Genomic DNA, 26,367 nt, shown 5'->3' on the forward strand with positions numbered 1-26,367 from the left:
TAGACCCTGGCAGTGACCCTCTGCAGTTCAGAAATTCCAAACTGCTCCATGTGTGTTTTGTAGCATGAAGAAAGTGATTCTTATTTATTTTTCTTAAGGCTGACATGTATAAGAGCCATAATGTAAATGATAGCAGTAATTTACAATTATTATAATTCAAACCCAGTACTGCTTAGAGCTAAACCAGCACCACAGTGTTCACAGCAGTTGAGATTTTGATGTGCCGTTGTGCAGTAGGAAGACTGTGCTTGTTAAATATAACTGTATGTGGCCTTTTGTACTTCTCAGTGTTTTGATCTGTGGCATTCATTTAAAAACAAGAAGTGATTGAAAGCAACTGCATCTAAAACCTAAATCAAAGTCAACTGGGACTGTCTTCCTGGGTAGGTATCTAGATCAGTTCTTGCTTAAGGATTAACATATTGGCTGGGAAATAAGGTAATAATTGAAATTCTTCTTCGTTCCTTTAAAAACGAGTACAAAAATGGTAGCAACTTACAACTTATCTTCATTGCTATATAAAAACTCTTTGCAGGACAAACTTGTGATTTAGAAGTAGAGAAGAAATTGATAAAATTCTGAAGACAAGATGATCACCACAATTAGTTTGTTGAGGATTTTCTCACCCCTCAACACCATGAGGGATCAGAATTAGTGTTCATAGTCCTGCATTAAATGAAAATCAAGTAATGCTACACAGTCAAGAAAGTTTATACATCTACGCATCATATTAGTATGACAGTTTCTAGTGACCCCTAAGAAACCATCTGAACTGCTGTGATACTTGAAGACAGTAATAACTGCTTCCACAAAACAAAGCCCTGGCTGCCGTTTCTCTCCTTTGCAAGGTGTCATTTTCTCTTGAATGGAGAGGAGTAGTTATTTTCTTAAGTGGTTTTTAGTACAATAAGCACAAGTATGTTCTTCCACAAAAGTTATTGCTTTAACCTGGAGCATATACTGCAGTTCAAAATTCCTGAGAGAAATGTGCATTGCTATTAAAAGATGTAGATAGAATAACCCAGATAGATAGTTTTTGGCTTGTCACTCTAACATCATCAGTTCCAGGCAAACTGTTGGAGAGGCTGATACAAGATCTAATAATGCATTAAAGTGAAATAGTGAGTACCAATAGATGGGAAATAAATTCTGTCACTGCTCTGATGCTACTTCTGGGAAAGGCAAGAGAGTACATACATTATTTTCATTGATACCTTCATTAGGAACCAAACTAACATCAAGCCAAGTCAAGAACAGAGATGGTGAGAGCTAAGAAGTAAAGATGACAGTTTGCTGGCACAGGGTGATCTGGGACACTCCAGACTGTATGCGCATAACCAATATCCATATCAAAAGCAGACTCATCTGTTTAGGAAGGATGAAGTTCCTCAGATTAAGGAACTGCCCTGAAACCTCATGGTGCTGAGGTGATCTTGGGGGTCATGCTGGATAATCACATCAATATTAACTAATGATAGCAAACCTGTAGCTAAAATGGTTAATGGTCTAAAGAGAATGAAAGTTCCTCTGTATTTGGAATGAGTACAACTGTTGTGGGGAATGTATTGTCCAATTTTGCTGGCAATGTATCAAGAAAGATGCTAAAATCTGACTGGAATGTTATGAGAAGAATGATAGAAAGATTTAATAGAAACTTTATTCTGCAAAAGGAGCTTAACTTCTTCAATAGAAAGTTAAGTGGTTCTTCAGGAACACTGCAAGAAACAGAAATTTGACAGTGAAAGGCCTCTTGCTTTAGCAAAACGATACCAAAATTCAGTGTTTGGGTGTTGCAAGTGGGAACTTCTGCATGCCAGAAGCTTTTTAACAGGGATATTTGGCAGTGACTGCAACAAGGTCTGAGTGCAGCCTCCATTGCTGCAGATTCAAAACAGCAGATTGCTTTGGCCTTTTAATGAATGGACAGTAATCTTGGGGCAGTGGCAAAAGCAAAATGATTAAACCTGTGACAAAAGCTGACAAATTTCTTAGCGTCTTCAGGAAAGTGACAAATTAGATGATATTAAAGGGGCTTAATCAAGGCTCAGCCAAACTTATTAGTACTGGTTTGGGCATTTACTGACATAAAGGTATCAAAAATCCCTGACATATTCCCTGGTATTCCCTTGTCCCCAGCTATTCCACCATCCCAACTATCAGAAACGCTGTTTGCTCTTCCACAGTTTCTCTAGAGCTGTTTTCAGGTTATGAGAACACCTAACCTTTCTTTTCTATCTCAGGCAGCACTGTCTAGTTTGAATGAGACATTTCCGTATTCTTCTCTGAAGATGAAGTTTCCTTGTGGCTGACAGACACAATTCAGAGTGCAGGTGGGAGTAAGGCTCTTCCTTTAAACTAAATATATTTAATATTTATACTTAAACAATATATTCAACTCTTTACCACTTTTTAAATCAGTATTAGTAATGTAATTAGTATTAGATGAATGAAGACAAGTAAAATTATTCAAGAAACAAATGTCTTGTCGAATAACTGAAAACATTGATTTCAGGACAATGGAGAAATATTTCTTACTTTTTTTTCCCATTTTCTTCTGACTTTTTACATTGCCTGAAGAAATGTTTGAAAAATCGAACCCATCAGAACTTGCTGTTTGCCACAGGTAGGTGGTGGGTTTGGCAGGTTGCTGTTAGTGTTGTATTAGCATCTACAGTCCTACTGTACCACTTACAGAACAACAGGTTTGTGGTGGCAGTTGCTGAATCCACTTGCTTGCAACCTGCTTTTTGGAACTTTGCACATTTTAAGGTGTCTTTTATAATCCAGAAGCAATGATTTTCAAATGGGGACTGGATTTACCATTATTTTGGTGGTCTGAGTAATGAAATGTGAGTATAAGGACTTTGTCTTTTCACTGTCTAATTACGAGCCTAGATGAAGTGTGAATGAGTTTGTGTAAATCAGAAAAATCAACCCAGCTCCACTGTGTATCTTCTGTTTCCCACGTGGCAGGTGGGGAGAATGGTGAGAAAGCTCATGGGGAAGGAGTGCTGTTGTTGAACATGGACTACTCCTTGCCCAGCCATCTAGGTGAGATCTGAACTCGGAAGCTACCGAAAGTGAGGGTTGGTCATTTGGTAAAATAAATGTTGCGGGAGGAAACCCAAACACATTTAACAGCCTTTTTGATTTATAGATGTCCATGCAAAATAACAAGTGCAACCAGCCACAGCAATAATGGAATATTGCCAAAACTGTGCTACCAGAATGCAGGCCAGCCCAGCCCAGAAGAGAACTGAAACAGCTCCTTGATTCCTGTTGAAAACCTTGGAAGTCAGAAGCAAGTGCTCACTGTGAGGTATGAGCTGCCTATGGTTCAAAGGGCGTCTCTCTTCTATTTCATCCTGTTCCAACAGGCTGCTGTGCCTTACTGGTCTCCATAATTTTACCCTTTAACAAATTGTTTTTGGCTGGTGCGGACCCAGCAGCAGACTAATACACCAGAGTTGTCATTAGCAAATGTGATTTGCCCTTGAACAGTCTCCTATGCTAATCATTTTATGCTCTTACCATCCTTTTCCAGCAGTAGCTGCGCTTGCTAAGAGCAACCTGCCCCTGTCGCTTTGCCAAGGGAAGGTCCTGCCATGTGATTTAGTACCTCAAAAAATGTCTCTGTGTGGCTTGGCTGACTTCTCAATTCTTTGCATGCTGAGACTGTTTGGATATAGCAGGCTGGCTATATCACAGAGGGCTATAGTTCAGATCTCATCTTAGTGCCCTGTCTAAATCAACAGCCAGGCTGATGTTCTGCATTAGCAGATGACAGCACTTGGTTTGGAGATGAGGAGTGGCATTTTTCACCCTGGGAGACTGAAGGCTGAGCCAGGGGCTGCCACTGAGTTTGTCCAGGAGTCCCTGGCTTGTTTTGATATGCAGCAGAAAATGCAGCTAGTAAGCAGAGCTTTGAGTAGACCCTGTGTCTCCTTGCATTCAGGGTTTCCTTAGAGGTCAGCCTGATGGTATGTAGATGAACTACCTGGGAGGAGTAATACTTCTCCCACTTAGCAGAAGCATCATCTCTGTTATATCACAGCACTATCACTGCCTCGGTTCAATCTTTGTGACAAGGATGTTTGCTGCAGTACACAGTTGCTCTTTACAAACATGCTGCTTGTGCGACAGGCTCAGCACACTGGGGCAGGTTTTCAAGAGGGTTCAGTGGGTTCTGTGACACTTATAGGCAGCTTTCTGAAGACCCAGGACAGTGAGCTCTGAACAGAGAAAAGCTGTAGAACCTCTGCCTCTGTCAGCAGTGCTGGAAGTCTGTTTCTATGTGCAGCAAACATCTATTCAAGGCCAGGCGGGATGTGGTTCTGGGCAACCTGGTGTAGTTGAAGATGTCCCTGGTCATTGCAGGGGGTTGGACTAGATGAGCTTTGAAGGTCCCTTCCAACCCTATCTACTCTATGATTCTACTCGTGACCGCAAGTTCTCTTGTTTTCAGAGGGGCTGTTTATTAGCTTTTGAAAGGAAAAATGTGACTTGTCAATAACCAAGCTTCTAGTTGGTATTGAATTCCATCTGCCTTGATAAGCAGTGGTTTGTGGTGATAAGTTATGGTGTATGTGAAGCACAAGCCACAATATTGGGCAGAAGACATAACCTCTCTCTAGCTGCATGCACATATTAGCAAAGTGTGCATCTATGAATGTGAAATCCACAAATCCGGATTCTCCAAATAACCTTTCCTTCATGCAGAGAACTCACCACTGCCTGTGCAGAGGCTTTTACAACAATGAAGCACATTCTTCTCCAGACACACTAGGTGTTTTACAAACACTTGGGCAGGTGATGGTGCCAGCAGTGAGCATATAAAGTAACTGAAAGAAGCCTTCATAAAAGGTTTGGCTTTGTATCCCTGAAGCTTTGTATGTGCTGAATTTTCCATAATGTTAGAGACCTTACCTGTACCAGGCAAAGTGCACTGTTAAAAAACACGTCTTTTTAATGTACATTAAATAATATGAGTCAGTGTTTACCATGACCAAAGATCATCTACAGCTAGCAGGACTTACTTAGCCGCCTATTCCCTTTAGTGGTAACTAATGTTTTAACTCAGCTGTCTGTATTGTAGGCATAGCCTGGTTTATGGTATTTATAGTGCTTTTTCCAACAATACAGTTTGGGAAAGATGCAGAACATTTCACTGCCTGAAAGGTTACAAGATTTAATGGAAAAGGGAGGGCATAGCAGATCGTGGTCCCAAACACAGAATTTGAGAGTATTTTGATAAGCAGACATAGGGTATTTGTAGAAGAACACATCTGGTAGTGGGAGATTTCTCTGGGCTGTAGTAATAACAGTAAGTGAGATGAGGGAAAAATGAACCCCAGAAAGGGTATTTAAGACCAGGGGAAAAAATAAGTAGAAAAACATACAGGATACAGGAAGCCCAGTCCTTGCTTTTGATTAGTTTTACTTCATTTTAGTTTTGGTACTATTTCATGTCAACGATTAACTTATGCATGTGCCTTAGCACCTCTGGAAACATTCAAATAGATCATGCTTGAACTTCTGGAACAGATCTAAACATAACCTCAAGAACACATAAACCAAGGAAGAAATCATGAGGATCAGAGATCACGATGAACTAGGAAAAAGTTAGCTGATCCATGAGAAAGTAAGTTGCTGAAGAAGCAGTATTCATCATCTATAATTTGGCCTTTTGTCTGGCCATCAGCAGGTATATAACAACAAAGCTTGAGACCTCTTTGATCAGCAGTTCAGCTCTCACCCTGGGAATGAGGCAGGGCTTGCTCGGCTGGTACTTCATTCTGACAAAGAGATTGAGTTACAGGATGGGCACAGAGCAGGAGTCAATGTGGCATCAGTAAGAACAGTAACAGAGCAAACCTCTACCAACCGCAGTTTGTAGGAGAAGAGCATAGGAAGGTTAACAAACAGCACATCTAGTATTACTTGTTCAGCTGGTGTGAAGGAAGCACTGTCAAAAAGGGAAGCACAGAAACTGGCCTTGCTACAGGGATGGACCTGCTAGGGCTTGTAGGTCTCAGCTGTCTGCGGTGGGTGGGGAGATTCTCTCCGTGTTTTGTCAGATCCTGGCAGGGGCTGCACTGCCTATGGAGAGCCTGTGTTGTGTTATGAGAGGTAAACGTGGGGTGGCACAGTTGCTCAAGTGTAGAAACAACACAGTCATCAGACTGCATGAAACTCTCAGAGAGCAGAAAGACACTGCTTGAGCTGCAATCCCGACCTAAGAGAGTTCTCCCTCTTCTGAAGCTCTGACATGATAACCGTGCTTTCTGAGGGTACCAGCAATTCCCTTTGTGTAGAATCATGGAATCAGCGAGGTTGGAAAAGACCTTCAAGATCATCAAGCCCAACCTTTACCCCAGCACTGCCAAGGCCACCACTAAACCGTGTCACTGAGGGGTTTTAAAAATACTTACATGTGTTTTAAAACACATGGTTTTGTACTGGATGAAGCTAACGTTGCCAAAGAGGTGTCCATAGGTGCTTGCATACTGTGGCTGTGAGAGCCATGTGAGTACTAGCACACACTTAGTTACTGATTGTGATCTGTCCAGTCTGTAGCATAGGGAAATTAATATTAATGCCTTGGTGTGGCTACAACTTAATTATATGGAACTTGATCCTCTATTTATAGAGCCTGATCCTTTGTGTTCACCAGTTTATATCTAGTTTAAGTCCCCCAGATGTGTAGCCTTGACAGAGTTACTTCAGGTTTCTGTCAATGTTCGTGAGCAGCTCTGGGCACTATCGACCAACATGAGGTTCCAAAGAGCTTTGGCCCCCTGAGTTACAGCACAGTTTGCTCCTGGGGGTGGGGAGATGGGGAAGTAGCTTTAATTATTTATAGAGATCAAATTCATTAAAGAAGGTTCTGGCTGTACAATGTAATTTCTTTATAGCATCTGCTGGGATATTGCAAGCTTCGGTTGAAGTAGGGGCCAGCCAAACAACTTAGCATCTCAACTGCACTGAGGGATCCATCCAAAAGAACATCACTCTTGTAATGCTCCAAACTGACTGGAAAGTAAGAAGTGGCACGCATAGGGCAGGTTTGGGCTCATTCATAGACTCCTGGGGGTAGTTTTCTAAAATCACGTTTCTTGTGAGTATCTTTCTGAGGACACACATACAATTTTTATCCCTCTAGCATCAGGTTTGTAAGGAAGATTGAGTATTGTTGTCTGTTAGTTTGACAGATGTTGTAGAGTTATGCTAGGAATAATAAACAACCTGCATCTATCGTCTACCTGGAAGCCCTTGAAAAGCTTTGTGTAGATAGGCAATATCACCTCGTACTGCAGTTCAGTTCTCAGAGGTCATTTCTGTGAACCTCTTGGAAAGAAAGTGTTTATTTTGAAACAAAAATCCTTCAACTTCAACCAAAAATCCCACTTAGGGAACAAACTATGTCCATCTTTATGCTCAGGTTTGCATGGGTCACAGTGCACGGCCAAACCAGCAGCCATACATTATTAGTTTAGGCATCTCTAAAATCTAATTCGGAAGTAAAATAGTATGTTGGTAGATAGACACAGCTTAGTGTTTGTTTATGTAAAAGAACATCTTGAAATATAAGGATTGATTAGAAAAGTTCTTATCTCATTATAAGGAATTTCTCTTAATGGAATTTGCTGACTCTTTCTGGACTCCACTGAGCAATCCTAGGGCATGGTGATCTCTGCTGTGCAGGGGCTGAGGAGATAAAGAACACTTAGAAACAAGTATTTGTCGTTCAAAACATGTAATTACAAGCTCTCTCTGGGCAGATTCAAGGTCAAGCTTGTTGCCTCGAGACAGAGAATCTATGGAAATGTCAGCTAAGGCTTCAGGCTGTAGAGGAATATATTCACCCCTTGCCCAAATACAAGACAAACTGGATTAATGTGCTTCAGTACCTTGATTTACTCAGCGGTGCCATTAGCAGTATCTGCCAAGAAGCTTTTTTGAGAAGCTAAATCTTTGATTTCTAGCAGCAGCGTGTGGACAAAAGACAGTGCAGACACGCAGCACCCTGTGTTCTGCAGTCAGCTCTGCACTTGCTGCACTAGGGGAAAAGGAAATAAGATTACCCTGCTGTTTCCTGAGTCTTTTAGCTTTTATTTTCTTCTGGACAGCCATCACCAAAGTAGCCAGGGCCAAATTAATTTTTCGGGTATCTTTGCAGTCAGAGGAGTTATAATTGCTCTAAGTCCCATGCTTGTTAGTAGAAAAGCTGGGCTGAATCTTGCTGGAGAATCCCCTTTTGAGACATTTTCCCCAGTGGAATGCTGCGCTATGGCTTTTCATTCATTGTGAATCACCCTCCTGCCTGGGTTTGTGAAGAAGCGGGTTTTGCCTTCTTTCCATTTTCAGTGAAACATGAAAAAAACCCTCCTGAAAACAATGAAGAATCCTGCTTAGGCCCATCAGTTTGCTGTGGGTTAATGAGACAGGTCACCTACAGGAAAGGCCAGTTCAGTGACAATGATGTTTTGTTTCCATTACTGCATATAAAATTCTCTTGATACCCAAAAGACTTCATAGGGTTCCTTTTGTTATTACAAAATAATCACTCTACCTCCACTCCACTCCACTCTGCTCTCATGAGACCTCACTTGCAGCACTGTGTGCAGTGCTGGTGTCCTCAACATAAGAAGGACATGGAGCTGTTGGAGCAAGTCCAGAGGAGGCCACGAGGATGATCAGGGGCTGCAGCACCTCCCGTATGAAGACAGGCTGAGAACATTGGGGCTGTTCAGCCTGGAGAAGAGAAGCTGCTGGAGACCTCAGAGCAGCTTCCAGTGTCTGAAGGGGGCTACAAGGATGCTGGGGAGGGACTCTGCATCAGGGACTGCAGCGACAGGACAAGGGGTGATGGGTTCAAACTGAACCAGGGGAAGTTCAGGTTAGATCTAAGGCAGAAGTTCTTCCCTGTGAGGGTGCTGAGGCGCTGGCACAGGGTGCCCAGAGAAGCTGTGGCTGCCCCATCCCTGGCAGTGTTCAAGGCCAGGTTGGACACAGGGGCTTGGAGCAACCTGCTCTAGTGTGAGGTGTCCCTGCCCGTGGCAGGGGGTTGGAACTGGATGATCTTAAGGTCCTTTCTAACCCAAACCATTCTATGATTGCAGTGCTGTCTGGTTACCCCATTCTCTGCTCTGTGTAAAATGTCAAAGACTGTCTTTGCAGTCTTTGACCTGGGTTACAGCCAGGGTCACTAGCAGGGAAAAAATGTCTCTTCTCCTTTCCCTGCACTCTTAATGTACGGACTGATTTTATCTACCTCTTAAGGTGATACAAAAAATAGTAGAATTTTTTTGCACAAATGTTTGCATGATCCCCACTAGGATGAGCATTATCCATGTTCACGTTTTTTTCCACTGGCTGCTTCATATTCCTTGTGATGCCTTTTCCTTTAGACAAGTAAATTGGGTGTTCTGCACCTGATAATCCCTATGGTAGAACTGCCTCAATACTCTGCCCTTAGCATCACATTAGGCTTTCAAAAGGACTGACTCACATCATTTGCAACCTAGAGCAAGTTGCAGCTACTTGGCATTCCGGTCTATGTAGCAGGCTAATACTTACCTTTAAGTACTTGCTTTTGGGAGGCCATCACAGTGCAAATCTAGTTGATGGACAAACCCAAGCTTGGACAAACGTTTGTTAGTTTTCTCACTTCATTCTCTTTCAGAGAACAGCTGCTCTGTTTTCCAGATTACTATTTCCTCAGCTAGCATTGCCAACATTAGCTGTTTCCAGACTACTGGAAACTTTCTTCTGAATGAAACAACTTGTGCTGCCATCTATTTGAAAATGGAAAACATTTGTAATCTTTACATGCAAAGAAACAAGATCTTACCATAAATATAGAAGCAAAGCACTGTTTGTGCCCAGATCTCAAATACATCTCTGAAATAGCTGTGAGCTGGAAAAATGTTTGGGAATGTGAAGGAAGATGAGTGCTCTAAACATCTCATCATGAAATGCAACAAGTTATTCTTTTATTTATCTTCTTGAGCTCTTTATTCCCCCCAGGAGATGGCCTTTTGAAAAAGGAAATGTGGCAAACAGGAAAAGAAGGCATTTAAGGAAGATGCACAGCTGAATTGTTGGCTTGGCCTTATCACATTCTAGATAGAGGAATGGAAGATGAATTGATTCACACCCAAATTCCACTGCAGTCATCAGCAGAAACTTTAGAACTGGGTGCAGGGGCCACGTGTCCACCTCCATGAGCAGCTGTTAAAGTGCAAGGATCTCTGAGCTTGTGTTCTGACATGCTTTTAGTTGGTTGATCCAGTTCTATAATGGGAGTGGTCAGGTGTTATGGATGCAACCATGGTGACAGAGATGTCTCTTACCTGCTGGAGAGCTCTTGTGTAATTCTTGTGACAGGCATTCATGATCCTACAAATCTGGCCTTTTTTGTTCTCTAGTCATCATTTTCAGGCCTCCCAAGAGAGCACGGCTGCTGTCTCCCTTGGTTTTCTGCAGTCAGCAGCCAGAGAGTGCATGGGTCTTTTGTTCAGGATATAAAATGCTCATCCTCTGAGTTGTTTCTCAGATTTATCTAGCTATGGAACAACTTTATAGTTCAGGCAGTTTTTCACATTCAGAAAGGCCTCAATTAAATAGAATTTAATTAGAAAATAGAACTTATATTAGAATTGCAGAAATGAAGCTAGGAGTAAATGGACATGTAAAAATATTCCAACTTTCTGTAACAAGCTTTAAACAAACCAGATTTTATAGTTAAATATAAAGTTATTGTAATCTCCCTGCCATAAAAACCAGATTAGGAAATAGAAATGGATTACCAGCTGAATGAATTGATTGTCCTTCTCTTTATGTATATATATACCACAGAGGGAGATGGGCTTTGCATATGCCAGGAAAGAGCAAATGAAGAAACCAGCACGAATTACTGGTTTGTATAAATTTGTTTGCATATTAGTATAGATGTAATTGCTAGAAATGGCTGCTTTGTAGGAATGGTGTGTGACAATTCATTTGTCACTTGATATCTCATCCCCCAGCAGATGTTTTAAGAAGTTAAGGAACTCTGCTGTAGCTTCTGTATGTTTGTTTGCATAAGAATAGTCACTGGCAGGGCTGTCAAGTGCTTGATGGATCAATGATCTCTCCAATCTCTTCTATTTGTTAAGTGCCTACAAATTGCTCTGCCCATTTCAGGGATTTTATTACAGGCCAAAGGTAAGTGGAGTGTTATAAAGTATCCTGGGAAAAAACTCACCTCTTCTGCCATGATTTAACTTGCCCAGAAGTCTCTGTTGACTTTTAATTTAATGCGTGGCTTGTCCATTGTAGAAAATTGTAGATGAATTTGAGAATTAAACTGTCAGGGTAGCACCACTGAGTGTTAGTTCATTTATGCCAGGGTGAATCCATAATCAAATCTTTTTGAACCTGTTTGTGCTGCTCGGCACTCTTTAAATGTTAGACTAATATTATTACCATTTATTGAACATGAGACCTGCCTATGCTGGGAATATTCCTTATCAGATCTGGGTAATCTTCCTTTTGAAATATCTCTCAGTCAACAGATGGAGTGGGAATCTCCCTAGGTAATGGCTAATAGATAAATGCTGCTCATTAGTGGTTTCCCTTTCATACTTTCCGCTTGCCACCTAGCCCTTGGGAAACTTGATTCTTGTCATCTCTTTAGTAATCAGTAAGGACAAAGGTACTTCAAGGCGTGCAGGAATTAAATAGAAGGGAACTGTGTTTGCTCTAGCATAAGCGAAGGAAACCTTTCCAAAATGATAGTAAGTGAAGGTTTGGTGCTACAGGTAGAAACCCCCCTATAATTACACCTTCATAGTGCTTGCTAGGAATCACATTGTCTGCTGGCATGTATGGTACTATGTAGTAGTGGAGAATCTGACACTGTATTTCCATAGTGGATTGTGAATTCCCCCTGGAATTCCAAAACTTGAAGTGTCTTTAAACACATAGAACCACCTTTCTTGGGTCTTAAGCCACATTCTGTGAGTACCAGTTCACCCTGATTCAAATACCTCTAGTTTGTTACAGAAAATACCACCTGGATGCACCTGGGTTGGTGCTGAGCTATGGCTGCTACCACTGAGCCCTGCAGTCAAACAGGCTGTTATTGCTGTCACTCTGAGTCCGTCCAGACTTCCCCTCAACACCCAGCCCTCCTACCCTCCCCTGAACCCTTCTGCCTTCAGGCCTTCATGACGTGACCTATTATGCCTTTTCTTTGCTGCTTCCAAGTACTTAAATCAGTGAAATCGCACAGGCTCCTGTCGCTCTGTGTGCAGATACACTTTGCTATCAGTTACATAGCTGGTTGCTACTGATTTATACAAGTCCCAGTGATACGGACAGTGCCAGGCAATCACAGTGCTGCTCTTTGCTATCTGCCTTTTGCTCTATATAGCCAAGTCCTGTGCGCTTCTGACACAGTCCCACCATCAGCTGTTTAAAAAACAGTTTCCTGACACAGATTGGAAGAGGGATGGCACTAGAGTGCTGCTGAAACACTGGAAAACCTCTAAGTTCATCTAGGTCCTCAGTTTCTGAGAGGAACTTGCCATGACGCTTCAGCCAACAGGAGCATGGGACAACTTTGTACATCCTTTCTTCAGGAAAAAGGCTGTAGAAATCAATGTCCCTTTGTTGGGCTGAAGCTGCCAGAATTTGATTGCAGTCTTCTCTGTGCCTGAGGTGGGATTTGTCCTCTTTTTTAAAATCAGGGATGTTTTTAAAACCAGAGTCAGTGAAAATCTTCACTACGTATTAACCTGCCTCTGCTTCATACCTCTCACAGGAAGCTAGCAGAGCAGTTGTTTGTTGAGAGAGACATCCTGAGAGTTAACTAATTACACACCAATATTAAGTTAGTGGGAGAATGTTGTTCCACCAATTCCATGTCCGAGTCTCACTATACACGTAGGGTAGGTTTTAGATTCCCTCTGTGGTCAGTGAAGACGGGCATCTCCAGAGGGCACTTTGGCCACTCGTAACATAACTGAATTGCTTTCTGGAAGTGGCTGACTGTGCTGACTACAGAGCCTCCTTCTGCTGTGCTGGCTTTCCTCTTGACAAAACAATGTTCTTCATTCTTTGTACAAAAAAATACCCACAACAATGCAGGTTAGAACAAGTCTAATGTGTCCGCAGACTTTGAAAATATATGAAATCAACATTTTAACATGACCAGAAGCATTTACGTTGCATTTTCATGTTAATGTACATTCTTTATCCCCCTTAATATAACCATTCAGGAGAGTTAACTCTATGGGACTGGTGGCTACTCTCCAATCTAGGAGAACTGAAGTGCCGTCCTGGAAGGGAACCAAGATGCATCTATGTCTATTGTCCCCTTTGCCAACACTGCACAGCCTAGTACTGATACAAGGAATAACCACTTTGCCCTTCCCTTTTCCCTCATGGGCCGTACCTGATCTCTAGCAAAATTTGGCTTGAATTTCAATACATGAAATAATTTTTCTCCAAAGCTGATCTCCAAATTGTACTTCAAAATTCTGGAAGTCACTACTTAATCCCTTCCTTAATATTGAATCATAAGTTTCAACACCCTCTTGTGGCAACAGGTTCCATAGTTTGATTACACAGTGAGTGTAAAAGGATTATGTTGATTTTCTACCTTTCATGAGATGCCACTTCCTTTTTGAACAGAGATGGACAGTTTCATCTTTCTTACTGTGCTGCCTTCTGAATTGTTTCTAAGATAAGTGATTTTAAGGTTTCCTGTTTTTCAGGTATTATTTTTACCCTTCCCAAAGTCTGTTCCAATTCTTAAAAATCCTTTCAATGGATGCAGAGGTCACTGCTTATAGTATTCTGGATAAATTTGTGCTAATGGTTTCTAGAAATTCTAGCATTCTGTTCTTCACAGTTTCAGGCTTTATACATCATCTTTGCATTTTTGGCTACTGCTGTGTACAGAGTTACCTCTTCACTTACCCAAGATAATGCTGATGTCTGCTCCCTGAGCAAATATTGCCATGTAAACACGCCTACAGCTAATTCAGAGTCCAGCAAAGTGTCCCAGTAATTCACACCATGTTCATCACTTTTGATTTTCCTTTCTCATCTTTGTGTCCATTCACCGGGTGTCCCTGGATGCACTAATCTGAGTTGTTATGTGATGTGCATGGTGTGTTGATTGGGAGTGGAACTGCGATTCTACAGTCCTAGGTAGAAACAATAATCCATGGCAATCTCCATGGGAACACTTTGATTTATAACTAAGCACATTAAAGGAAAAACCCTGTAAGTTATGTGTATTATTTAAATGAAATAATGAACACAAACAGGTACAGTTAAATGAGTGAGAAAGAAAAAAAACATGGGAGAAATTTGGTAATTTCTAAACCAGTTCTTCATTCATCTCCTTGTTTCTCTAAAGCCTCTACCAACACCAATCCCAAGCTATGGATGTCCAGGGTTGGAATTTACCACAAAGCAGGGAAAAAAGGCTGTGGTTCATTCTCTTCTCTGAGAGTTCAATCTGAAATTAATCTTCCGAGCATCACTATTAAAACAGGATGTGAGAAAGAGGTAAAGAGCCATGCAGAAAGCAGGCCCCTGCATTCAAAAGAAGCTTCATCTCTGCAGGCAAAGTCTATAGAAAAAGTGAGTGCGAGGGAGGGGAGTTGAAAAATGGAACAGGGAACACTGGAAAAATAGAAATTGTTTACAGCAACTGAAAGTGAAGATTAAGGTGCCAGAGTGTCTGAAAGGTGAAATAACCTGAGCTGAGAGTGAGGCAAGCTGAGCAGGAGTTATCATTTAGGGATGTTCAGGACTGAGAAGTTCAGTCAAACATGAGAACACAACTCCGAATAAGGAATCATCACATAAACCAGCAGAAAACTCAGTGTGGGGGATGTTTAAGGCTAATCCAGTGCTGCACATAGCTCTGGTGTTCAAGGAATCATAGAATCAACTAGGTTGGAAAAGACCTTTAGGATCATCAAGTCCAACCATTACCCCAGGAGGATGCACAGAGCAAGGCAAAAGCTGTCTCTGTTTATACTTCTCTGTGATGGATCGCCTCACAATGCTTTTTGATGCCTTCCCTGAGCATCCAGAATGGTTAAACCAGACGTGGCTAATTAGACTGTCATTAAAATAAATAGTCCTTGTTCTGAAGGTAAGAGTTATGGTTTAAATGAAAGCCACATCACCCAATCTGTGTATCTCTATGTGAGCTGTGATTCCTGCTATGCATGGCTGCTTTGCTGATGGCCAAATCAGCACCGTGACCGCAGTGTTTCCTCTGTATTCAGAATTGCTCTCTAATACTTTTTAATGTCACAGAAGCAGGTTTAGAACACTTGGATTAAATTTAACTACATTGCAATATCCCCTTCTCTTTTTTCCTCGACCTGTCTTTCTGTCCTGTTTTCCCCGTCTCCCAAGAGCAGCTATAGTCCAGTCACACAGATATTTTAAGATTTGTGTAGTTCTACCTTTGAAATAGATACTCATCTATTGTGAACTGGCAGAAAGGCATTGAAGGTATGCTGGAATAACACAAATATTTCTCTGTCCTCTGCTCCCACATCTGAAAGCACAAGACCTCATAATCCAGATCCAAATAATTCTGGAAGCATAAACCAGGATTTATTTTATTTAGTAAGAAAAGCAGAATGAAGAGCAGGATCAAAATACTATGGAAAGACAGATTTTGATAGTCACATTTCTTAAGAGTGGTGTGCAGCCTAAATAGATTTGAAGAAATTGAGATCTTACCTTCTTTGTCTTTGATGTTCAGAAAGCAAAGCGTGGGACTGCATTTAGATGTCACATTTATCACGACCCCTTTGCAATTGGCGACAAGGCAAGAGGACTGTAAGAAAAACAGTCTGAGATGCTAAATCCTGTTGATGCTGTGTTATTGTGCTTTGGGAATGCACATATCCATCCAGGTGAAGTTTAACCTTCTTTTGGGAGTTTAAGAAAAGCAGATGAAGAAAGATATTTTAGAAATGTCCATGGTGGGGCTAAGAAATACTTGCTACAGACCTTTCCTCTGAGAAATCAGTGATCTTCTAAGAAGGGACCTGCTTGGGTTGTTTGCTGGCTATAATCTAGTAAATATTTAACTTGTTAAATAAGGGACTTGGGGCTGTGTGATTTATAAGTGGGTGTAGCACTTGCTTTGGCATTTATTGTGGCCCTTTGTTCTGGATGTAGCCTCACTGAATTAGTAGGCGAGGTAAAGGTTGTGGTGATTTACTGTAATTTCTGGACAGATAAAAATTCTAGGCAGGTGATAAAGGTTGCTTTTTATAAAGAATTATAAGCATAAACGTCATGAACTCTTTTAAATGAAATAGGTGTGTTGAGAGTCTTCAGGAAAAATCACAGCAAATCCGTTCTGAAACTGAACTACTGTGATCAGGAATGCTAAATTTTCTTAGAGATACAATGAGAGTACTATGGAATCACAGAATGGTTTGGGTTGGAAGGGACCTTCAAACTCATCCAGTCCAACCCCATGCAATGAGCAGGGATATCTTCAACCAGATCAGGTTGCCCAGAACCACAACCTGGCCTTGACAGTCTCCAGGGATGGGGCATCCACCACCGCTCTGGGCAACCTGGGCCAGTGTTTTACCACCCTCACTGTAAAGAATTTCTTCCTCACATCCAGCCTGAATCTCCCTCTTCTAGTTTAAACCCATCACCCCTTGTATGTTAGATAAATTAAAAATCTGGAAAAGTTCCTTCTCTAAATAGATGGATCAGGATGAAAGAGTTAAATAAGCAGAGAGATTGTGAACTGGTCGGAAACGTGGAGGGCCATTGCCACTTGCAGTGGAAGTTTCAGGGGTTGGGGAATGTGGCTGTAAATCTCTGGACTATCCCAGAAAGCCATGGTCTTTTTAGTTCTTTCCAGTTTGGTGGCATTGAGGGTGCTGAGGCACTGGCACAGGGTGCCCAGAGAAGCTGTGGCTGCCCCATCCCTGGCAGTGTTCAAGGCCAGCTTGGACACAGGGGCTTGGAGCAACCTGCTCTAGCGTGAGGTGTCCCTGCCCGTCACAGGGGGCTGGAACTGGATGAACCTAAGGTCCTTTCCAACCCAAACCAGTCTGGGATTCTATGTGGGATCTCTTGGAGATGTGGAACTGTTCAAAGGCCAGCTGGGATCTTGTTCCGTGCTTTCTGCTTTAAGTAAAGGTAGGTTGGCACAGGCACTGGTTGGCACAGGAACACCAGCTGTGTGGTAAGCTGGGTCCAAGTCCATCGTGCATGTGCTGGCTGATGGAAGCTGCAATCAGCGTAGCCCATTTCCCAGAGGTGACTCCTGCTGCCAAGATTATGAATATAAATAAGGGCCACTCTTTGCTGATGAGAGATCTGCTGATCTGTGGCCTCCTACCAGCAGGGCTGAAGGCTGGTGAACTGTGTCACGGTACCACCTCCTACACTTCCTTCTTGACTTCCTCCCATCTTTTCTTCTTTTCTTTTCTCCTTCTTTCTTTCTTTCCTTCTTTCTTTCTTTCCTTCCTTCTTTTTTTCTTCCTTGTCTCTTTCCTTCCTTCTTTCTTTCCTTCTTTCCCCTTTCTGTCCTCCTCCCTTCTCCTCCTTTTCCCTTCCCTCCCCGCCCCTCCCATCTGTTCCCCTCCCCTCATGTGGGTCTATGTGATGCAAAAGACGAGGGAACATGCAGTCAGTGCTCTACAGGTTTTATTTTGGTTGTTCAAAAATTACAGCATCCCAGAACCATTAGTGCTGGCAGGGCCCTCTGGAGATCACCCAGCCCAACCCCTGCCAAGGCAGGGCCACCCAGAGCAGGGCACACAGGAACGTGTCCAGGCGGGTTTGGGATGTCTCCAGAGAGGGAGACTCCACAACCCCCCTGGGCAGCCTGTGCCAGGGCTCTGATGCCCTCATGTAAAGAAGTTCTTCCTCATGTTGAGGTGAAACTTGTTGTGTTTTAGTTTATGGCCATTGCTCCTTGTCCTGTCACTGGGCACCACTGGAAAGAGCCTGGCACCATCCTCCCTGGCATGTCCTTTGAGCTATTGATCTGCATTGATAAGATCCCCTCTCAGTCTGCTCTTCTTCAGGCTAAATAGGCCCAGCTCCTGCAATCTCTCCTCATAAGAGAGATGCTCCAGACCCCTGATCATCCTTGTGGCCTCTGCTGGACCCTCTCCAGTAGCTCCTTGTCTCTCTTGTACTGAGGAGCCCAGCACTGGACACAGTGCTCCAGATGTGGCCTCACCAGGGCCAGTAGAGGAGGAGGAATCACCTCCCTCGACCTGCTGCCACACTCCTCCTGATGCACCCCAGGACACTCCTGTCCCTCCTGGCTCAAGGGCTGGCCTCGTGGTCCGCTTGTCATCCACCAATACACCTGTGTCCTTCTCAGCTGAACTGCTCTCTGGCATAGATGTACATTGAGGACCACAGACCATTTTGTCTTTACTTTATATTGAGACTTTTGTCTTCATATAGTACCAGTGTTTGTAGCTTGAAATTACCTTAATATTATTAGCTGTACTTCAGGAACTTTGTCTAAAGAGATTATTCTGCCCCCAGAACTGCTACACAGTGTTACAGATGTGATAATACTTTCCTGATTACTTTCTTTTGAGACTTGCTGCTATTGAATTTTAACCCAATACAGCTTTAAAGCAAAAGAATGCCTCTTCCTTCTCTGTTAAGATACCATCTTTATTCCTGTTGCTCAGTTTAACCAGGATAGAGAAGCAGTAGCATGGTGGGATGGCAACTGAACACCTCAGGGCAGCTGATGGCTTAATGCTTCAAGATTTTTGCTCACATAGAATCATAGAATCAACTAGGTTGGAAAAGACCTTTAAGATCATAGTCAGATATGAGAGGCAGTAGCAAAGTGTGTGAAGTCTCACCTTTTCTACATAGTTCTCATGAAGTGCCACCTCAGTCAGCCAAGAGCTCTGTGGAGACTTCCTTAAAGTAGAGGTGTTTTCTGGAGATGTTGAATTGCAGATTTAGAGCTTGACTTGAGGTCTCTCCAGGTTTGCAAATATCACCCATGATCATTAAAAACTTGGGGGTGTTGGTGGATGAGAAACTGAACATGAGCCACTTCAGAGTGCACTTGAGCCCAGAAACCACCCATGTGCTGGGCTGCATCAACAGGAGCGTGAGCAGAAGGTCGAGGGAGGGGATCCTGCCCCTCTGCTCTGCTCTCGTGAGACCCCACTTGCAGCACTGTGTGCAGTGCTGGTGTCCTCAACGTAAGAAGGACATGGAGCTGCTGGAGCAAGTCCAGAGGAGGCCACGAGGATGATCAGGGGCTGCAGCACCTCCTGTACGGAGACAGGCTGAGAACATTGGGGCTGTTCAGCCTGGAGAAGAGAAGCTGCGTGGAGACCTCAGAGCAGCTTCCAGTGTCTGAAGGGGGCTACAAGGATGCTGGAGAGGGACTCTGCATCAGGGGCTGGAGTGATAGGACAAGGGGTGATGGGTTCAAACTGAAAGAGGGGCAGTTCAGCTTAGATCTAAGGCAGAAGTTCTTCCCTGTGAGCAGGCACTGGCACAGGGTGCCCAGAGAAGCTGTGGCTGCCCCATCCCTGGCAGTGTTCAAGGCCAGGCTGGGTCATTCTGAGATTTTATGATCCTATGGTTCTCTGATCCACTGCAATGGATAAAAACTGTGTTTTATTTGGCACTGGATCACCTTTCTGATTGCTATTCTTCAATTTAAATTATATGTTTTGAAATATGTTGTTCAATTTTGTGTTACAGGAAAGTGACCCACCCTCGCTGTGTCATCTCCCATGTGTCATGTTCCCACACAAAGAACTGCCAAACTTGCATCTGAAACACTGGTGTGCCACTCTGAATTAGAAATCTGGGCTAACTTAGTTGCCTGCTTCTTAGGTGTGTTGTAAATGTTTCCAAACAAACATCCTTGTCTTCCAGCCTCTTACAGAGTGCACAGAATAGAGTGCTTTGAATTTTTGTTGCTATATTTCATTTCTGTCTGAATAAAAATAGGCTTATTTCTATTTAGGCATGTCAAAATACTGTTGGTTAATGTTGTGTGACAAAGCCTAGGTACAGAAAAGCTGAGTGTGTCAGGTCTTAAGCCTATGAAAACCCTTGATCTTTTTTCTGTCACTTGAGACTTGGAGAAATACCCAAACCACTGGAAGAGACAGTCCTTTTGGTGCTCAGCTCTGGGGCTCGTGCTGCAGAGCTGCTCTCATTTGATTAAAATACTAAAGCAGATTTTACTCTGAGAGGGAGTAAAATGACTTGAAGTCGCCTCATTCCATCCTCTCTAATTTGAAAACATTGCCTGCCCATCTGTTTGACATAGTACCACCTCGCTTTGGAAGATCCATCCTGATTCGACTTTCCTGGGTGTGTCTCTGGGCACAGTACAGAATGTATTTGATTCCTCTGTATATTCTGCTGTTATGGTCTTATACAGAAGAATTTATACTCTGTCTAGATCCGTGGTTTAGTTCAGATCAGGAATATGCTTCTGAAGCCGCTTTGCCTGTCCCTGTTGAATGTGCTTTGATTCACATCATGGAGCAGTCTTGGGGGCTTTATTGCATCTCTTTCAGATGAAACTGAAGAGGACGATGTATTCCAAGAGCACATTTGATGCTCACCAGCTGCATCCAGCCCCTGATGGGACCGGCCTAGTTTTTGTTTGAGGTAAACTCCCATGAAATACGCATAGTGAAGACGTCGGGTCATCAGCACCCGCTGTTTCATTCTGCAGCTCGCTCTCTAGTGAACCCCGGTCCTTGCTGATGTGTACATGGCCTCTGCCTTGTGAGTGTGATTCCTGTTAGCAGAGGTGGTATCTGTCTCTTTGGCCTTGGAAGTCCTTGTGGAAATGTCTCTTAATTATGTTTCCACACATCCAATTGCACTTTCTTTATATTAGGAGGGAAGGAGGAGGGAAATCAGTTCCTTGCCAGAGGCCAGTCTGAGGTTTTACTGAATACATGGCAGATTGCTCAGTGCTGAGGTTCTGTTTTGCCTTAACTGGAGAAGCTGGAATCAATTGTATTTACGTTCAAATAAATACCATTTCTGAAGGCTTCTGGGACACATTTTCATTTCCATTTTCTTTCCTGCCTTCCCAAAAATCTCTTTCCCAAAGGAAGTAATAGAGGCTGACCTTCAGATGCCATGTTTCTTCATGTGGTATGTATTTTGAGAAAGCTTGAATCTAGTGAGACTAAAAGAAAACTAAATGTAAGTAATGATGAACTAATGCAGTCCTAATGGAATGCTCCTTGACTGACTGGGATTTAATGGCATGGCAGCATAGCAAATTTCTGGATTTTAATGAGATTAGCAAAATATCTGCCCTTTACGTCATACTATTAATAGGCTGAACTTGATTAAATTAGACCAGAAGCAGTCTGCAGACTGAAGAAGGCATATTGTGGAAATAGTGAGTTCAGCATCAGTGACACAGCGAAGATTTTTAGGCATAAATCACAGCCACATTACATTTGGAAAGCTCCATACATTAGCAGATTGAACTGGTGATGCTTCTTTCTCCCCTTCTCTGAGTTCTCTGTAGGCTGCACTGAACTCTGGGACAGAAAGTGCATAAATATCAAATCTCAATAGTTTGAGATCAAATCTCCTCAGTAAGAGGAGAGTATTTGGAGCATATGGGATAGTTCAGAGCAGTTTTGAGGTGATCTTGGTTTTCTGACTTTTACTTGTAATTTTATCCTGTGGCCAAAGCTAGCAATCACTGATGTATCTGAGATTGATGTGTCTCTAGCATCTACACATAGGAAGTGATCTTCCTTCAGATTTTAGGCAATTCTTCTGTGGAATTTAGGTAGTCTATGATAAAAGTGTCTTCCAGTTAGAAGTTCAATCCAAGCAAATGGCTTGAGTGGAGTTCATAAAATACTTGATGTGCTTTTCAGACATGAAACATGCTTGTCACTTTTGTTCCTCACTGGAACTCTTAGGCAGGAAAGAAGCTTCAAAGCAATGTTAGTGTCACAGGGTGTTACTAACTCTTCTTTGCAGTTGGATGAAGCCTTGAAGAATTTGGGGTAAAACTGAGCTGTCTTAATGAAACAGCAATTTTGAATGTGTATTATGTCCCAAGCTAATGGCTGCTTCAGGATGTTGCTTCATTAACCGGGGAGCATTAAAAGCTCAAAACCACGATGAAGGATGTGTTAATCAAAAATATTAATGAAATGTGCTGACCTCCAGATAGATGTTCCCATGCACAAAAATAAGGGCTCTGTAATTGAGATCCATTAAGCATTGTGGCTGTATTGGCTGAGTTAGCAGCCTCAGGTGCTGCCTGGCATTCAATATTGCCAATTTTTTGCTCTATTAGCTATATAAATGGAGGGAAAAAAAGAGAGTCTTAACGGCAGTCCAGTCTTTGCTAATGGGAAGGTGCTTAAGATGCAAATGAAAAGCTCTCCTATCCCCTCTTTCAACAGCTATAGTAAGTGTATTCAGCCTGTCCTTGCTTTCCCCCTGTTAAAAAAGAAATGCACTATTTGAGACTAAGCAGTGCAGGATTCCGCGGTGCTCAGTGGCTGTGCTACAATACAAGACCAGAGATCTCATTCCCACCTAAGGACACCTCTTTCTTTTTGTAGCAGAAACTCATTAATTTTAATACACACCAGTGAAGCAGCTGAGTGGGCTTTGAGGTCGCCTTCTTACAGGCATGTTGTGTTGATTCTGCACCACTGAGTTCATTACTCTTTTATTGAGGAAAGCAAGGAGGAGTGCAGTGTGTATGGTCCTAATGCTGTCTTGCTCAGATATCACGGGGCATCAGCACTCTCCAGAAACATAAGAGAGCCTGCTTGAAAAATGAAACGAAGCATTCTTTGGTTGGTTTAATCCACAAGTGAGGAACACACGGCACATATTTCTACATGATTTGCTGCTTCTCTATTTCCTTCTTGCCCTAAAGTTATGCAGGTCAAGGCTAGGAAAATTGGCTGCATGAGAAATAAATGTCAGCGATGCAATTCAGGGCCAACAAGGGACTTGTCTGCATTTCCTCTGCAAACAGCTGTATGTGAGGTACTTTTCTCAAGCCTACAATGTTTAACTGTGCTGACATGAGTATTTTTACATGTGCTTTCTGTGTTGCTTCTATAGGATTGAGACTTCTTTCAAACCTTGGGAGCCCAGGTCCATTTCTGCCAGTTCCTGAATGGGCCTGGAAGTCTCAGCCCACTTCTGCCAGGATGCATGAGGGAGGCATTCAGCTCATATTTAGGTCAGTGAAGCTCTTCAGGGGAAGCACAAGACCTGCGTGCATTGATTCAGGTCCAATTCAGATTTGAATTTTGAATGGAGCTTTAATTCAGCTGTCACATCCTCAGTCTTCTTTGTCCCACCTCTGTGCTGTCAATAAAAACTAAGCAGCAAATAGAGACTCTGTAAACTTCAGCACACTGTCATTTGCAGTTAGTGCTCGGGCAGAATATGCTCGGGCAGGATTTCTGCATATTAGCGATGGTTTTACTTTGTTCATTAAGGAAAGATCTATTTAATTTCAGTTTTGATTCTGCAGATTTTCTCAGGACTCAGCTGTGGGGATTAAATCCAAGCAGCTGCTCTTAAAGTTTCTAAGACCAAGTCTCCCTTCTTCCTTTCTCTTTTTAGGTTTGTCTCTCCTTACAGTCCCTGTTTAAATATGCCCTTTTTTCCTGCTTTGCCCCAAGATTTGTCATTTCTAAATTATAGACCCCAAAGTCTCCTTTCGATGCAGTAGCCCCCTACTCTGAAAAACATGTATCAAAAGGTCCAGCAGAGGCTTATCTTACCTACATCTCCTGGGCAATGGTTCAGGAAAAAGAATGAAGGGAAGCATATTGGAATGTCTCCCAGTAACCCCATGCTGTTGTCTCCCTGTGGTGATCAATTAGTGTCCTGTCAAGAAGTGCACACATTGATCGATGTGCTCTGTTTGTTTGCACTTCCCGTACAACAGAAATGTTCCATGTGGTGTCTTTGTGTTCTGCACTGGGAACTGGGCTGTGGCTGACCAGCAGAGAGGCAGGCAGCCCTGCTTTCTTGTTCTTCTTACCTACATAACAGGTTAGGTGAATCCTTTGGCAGGAAGACAAAGCAGCTGAGCATGTTTTGCTCAGTAGACTTTAGTCTGGCATGTGCAGAGACTGGAAGGCTCCTGGGAAGAACAGAGTAAACAAAATGCCCAGCATTTCCCAGAGAAGGGCACTGGAGCTGGTGCAGGGTCTGGAGCACAAGTGTGATGAGGAACGGCTGAGGGACCTGGGGGGGTTTAGTCTGGAGAAGAGAAGGCTCAGGGGGGACCTTATCGCTCTCTGCAACTGCCTCACAGGACGTTGTAGTGAGGTGGGGTCAGTCTCTGCTCCCAAGGAACAAGGGATGTGACAAGAGGAAACGGCCTCAAGCTGCACCAGGGCAGGTTTAGATGGAGCTGAGGAACAATTCCTTCCCCAGAGGGTGCTCAGGCATTGGAACAGGCTGCCCAGGGCAGGGCTGGAGTCACCGTCCCTGCAAGTGTTCACACACCGTGTAGCCAAGGCCCTCAGTGCCACGGGTTAGTGGTGGCCTTGGCAGTGCTGGGAACGGGTGGACTTGATGATCTTAAAGGTCTTTTCCAACCTGGTTGATTCTGTGATTGGAAATGCTAAAAAAGAAAAAAAAAGGACTTTCCTGAGATGTGCTGCAGTCTAAAGATGAAGCAAAGTTTATTGCACGTACCGTCCTCCCCCATGTCTGCATTAGCATCATTGCTTTCATGGGTCACTGAGAGCTTTATCAGCCATCAGAAATCCAACTTTTAGCCAGACCAATGTTTCCGAAGCTTTACACAGTACTCTGGTTGCTAGTCGAATGGGAAAGAGGAGAAGGTTGTATCCCTTGGAAGCAGTGTGGCCTTGGATCAGTGTAAGCTGATTGGAAAGATTCTCTCACCTTTTATCATTGCCCTGTCAGGCAGCAGATGATATTTGCCTCAGAGTAAGTAAACAACCTGTTCATATTGAAGTTAATCACTGGAAGATCTGGGAAACACCCATTTACTGTAGGAAGAAAGGTGTCTTCCATGACCAGGTGTCTGCGTTCCCTAAATTAGGAGGACATGGTCAGGACCCTCGTGGCTGGCCTGCTAAAAGTAACTGCCTTGCTATCAAGAAACCTCTACTGAATGATTGAGAAGAGCCAGAATCAGAGGAGTAGGCTGGAGTATGAAAAGACACATAAATCAACATCCTCCCTCTGTCCTGAGTGCTCAGTTAGGCAAAGGGAGCTGGACGCCTGGCCAAGAGGGAGTGTAGTAGCTGGAGAGAGAAGCTTGCTGTTTGGACAAATGCAAATCCTGGCTGTGAAATACCATCACAGAAATCATTGCAGCTTCTTACCTAGAGTAGAACTCAGGTCTGGAGGTAAGAGATTTAGAAAACATCAGTTTTTCTGAATAGAGCCAGATGATGGCAGCATAGAATGCAACAGAAGACTGAGACAATTCCTGTGTTAAGTAGCAAGAGACTTGCCCTTGAAAACTGAGTCAGAGTTCAACCCTTCCATCTCAGCCTCCACTTCAGCAGTGGCTTTTGAAATATAGGTTTATGGTTCTGGGAAGAAGAAAAGAAAACAATGATTTTGTTCTGTGTACATGCATTGATCTTTCATAAGCTATGTAATAAATCAGCTCAGAAATCTTTGCTGTGTAGCATCAGAGAGAAACAATTCTGCTTCAAGCTTTCAGACCCAGAAATCTTATGGTTTTCCCTCAGCTGTATAAATTCTTCTCTACAAATAATACGTTCCTAATTTTTGCCATCGAAATCTTCCAATCCAAGCCATTCTCTGATTCTGTGATTCACCAGTCTGCATCTTCTTGGAGCACTGTTTACTGGCAAAGGGTAAGATGATCACTGTGCAGGAGCTGTTTTCTCTACATCTACTGATTTGTACTGGTCATGAAAACAGGGGGCTAGGCTTTAACACAACCTTTCAGAATTGCTTCTGCAGGGGTGGCCACGCAGCCCTGGGGAAGCAAGCATGTGGCAGAGCCCTCTCAGGACACGTACTATTATACTTCTCACAAGTTGGGCTCAATCTTAAAAGTCTTTTCCAACCTGGTTGATTCTATGATTCTATGAAAGAGTGAGGGAAAACAGTGAAGCAACACAAGGTAACAGCTCATCCACAGCTGCTGTGGATGTGTCGTGCCTCTATGCTGGTACCATCTGGAAGTGGGATTGCACCACTGTATGATGGTAATCCTTAATTTTGGGAAACATTCCACAAGCCAAGATTGTGGTTGTTTTATTTTCATGTTTATTGACAATATTCCCCTCACAAGCTTATAGAAAGCTTCCTGGATAAGCAAAA

The 26,367-nt window shown here is 42.9% G+C and overlaps 1 protein-coding gene across 8 annotated transcripts in view; it reads left to right on the plus strand.

The window, feature by feature from the left end:
* FRRS1 (ferric chelate reductase 1) overlaps positions 1–23,916 on the plus strand; it is a 95,219-nt gene extending 71,303 nt beyond the window's left edge. For 3 of the 8 annotated variants that reach the window (XR_003992832.1, XR_003992835.1, XR_003992839.1), the window contains one exon: positions 388–450. The gene's annotated coding sequence lies outside the window, so the exon portion shown is untranslated. Of the gene's footprint in view, positions 1–387; positions 473–2,554; positions 2,624–3,157; positions 3,320–10,029; positions 10,374–11,033; positions 11,209–15,784; positions 15,939–20,467 lie in introns of those variants that run through there. The other 5 variants (XR_003992836.1, XR_003992838.1, XR_003992834.1 and 2 more) reach the window with 4 other exon arrangements.
* Positions 23,917–26,367: the final 2,451 nt, after the last annotated feature.

Source organism: Strigops habroptila, chromosome 8 (genome assembly GCF_004027225.2).
Source record: "Strigops habroptila isolate Jane chromosome 8, bStrHab1.2.pri, whole genome shotgun sequence".
NCBI classification, from domain to species: domain Eukaryota; kingdom Metazoa; phylum Chordata; class Aves; order Psittaciformes; family Psittacidae; genus Strigops; species Strigops habroptila.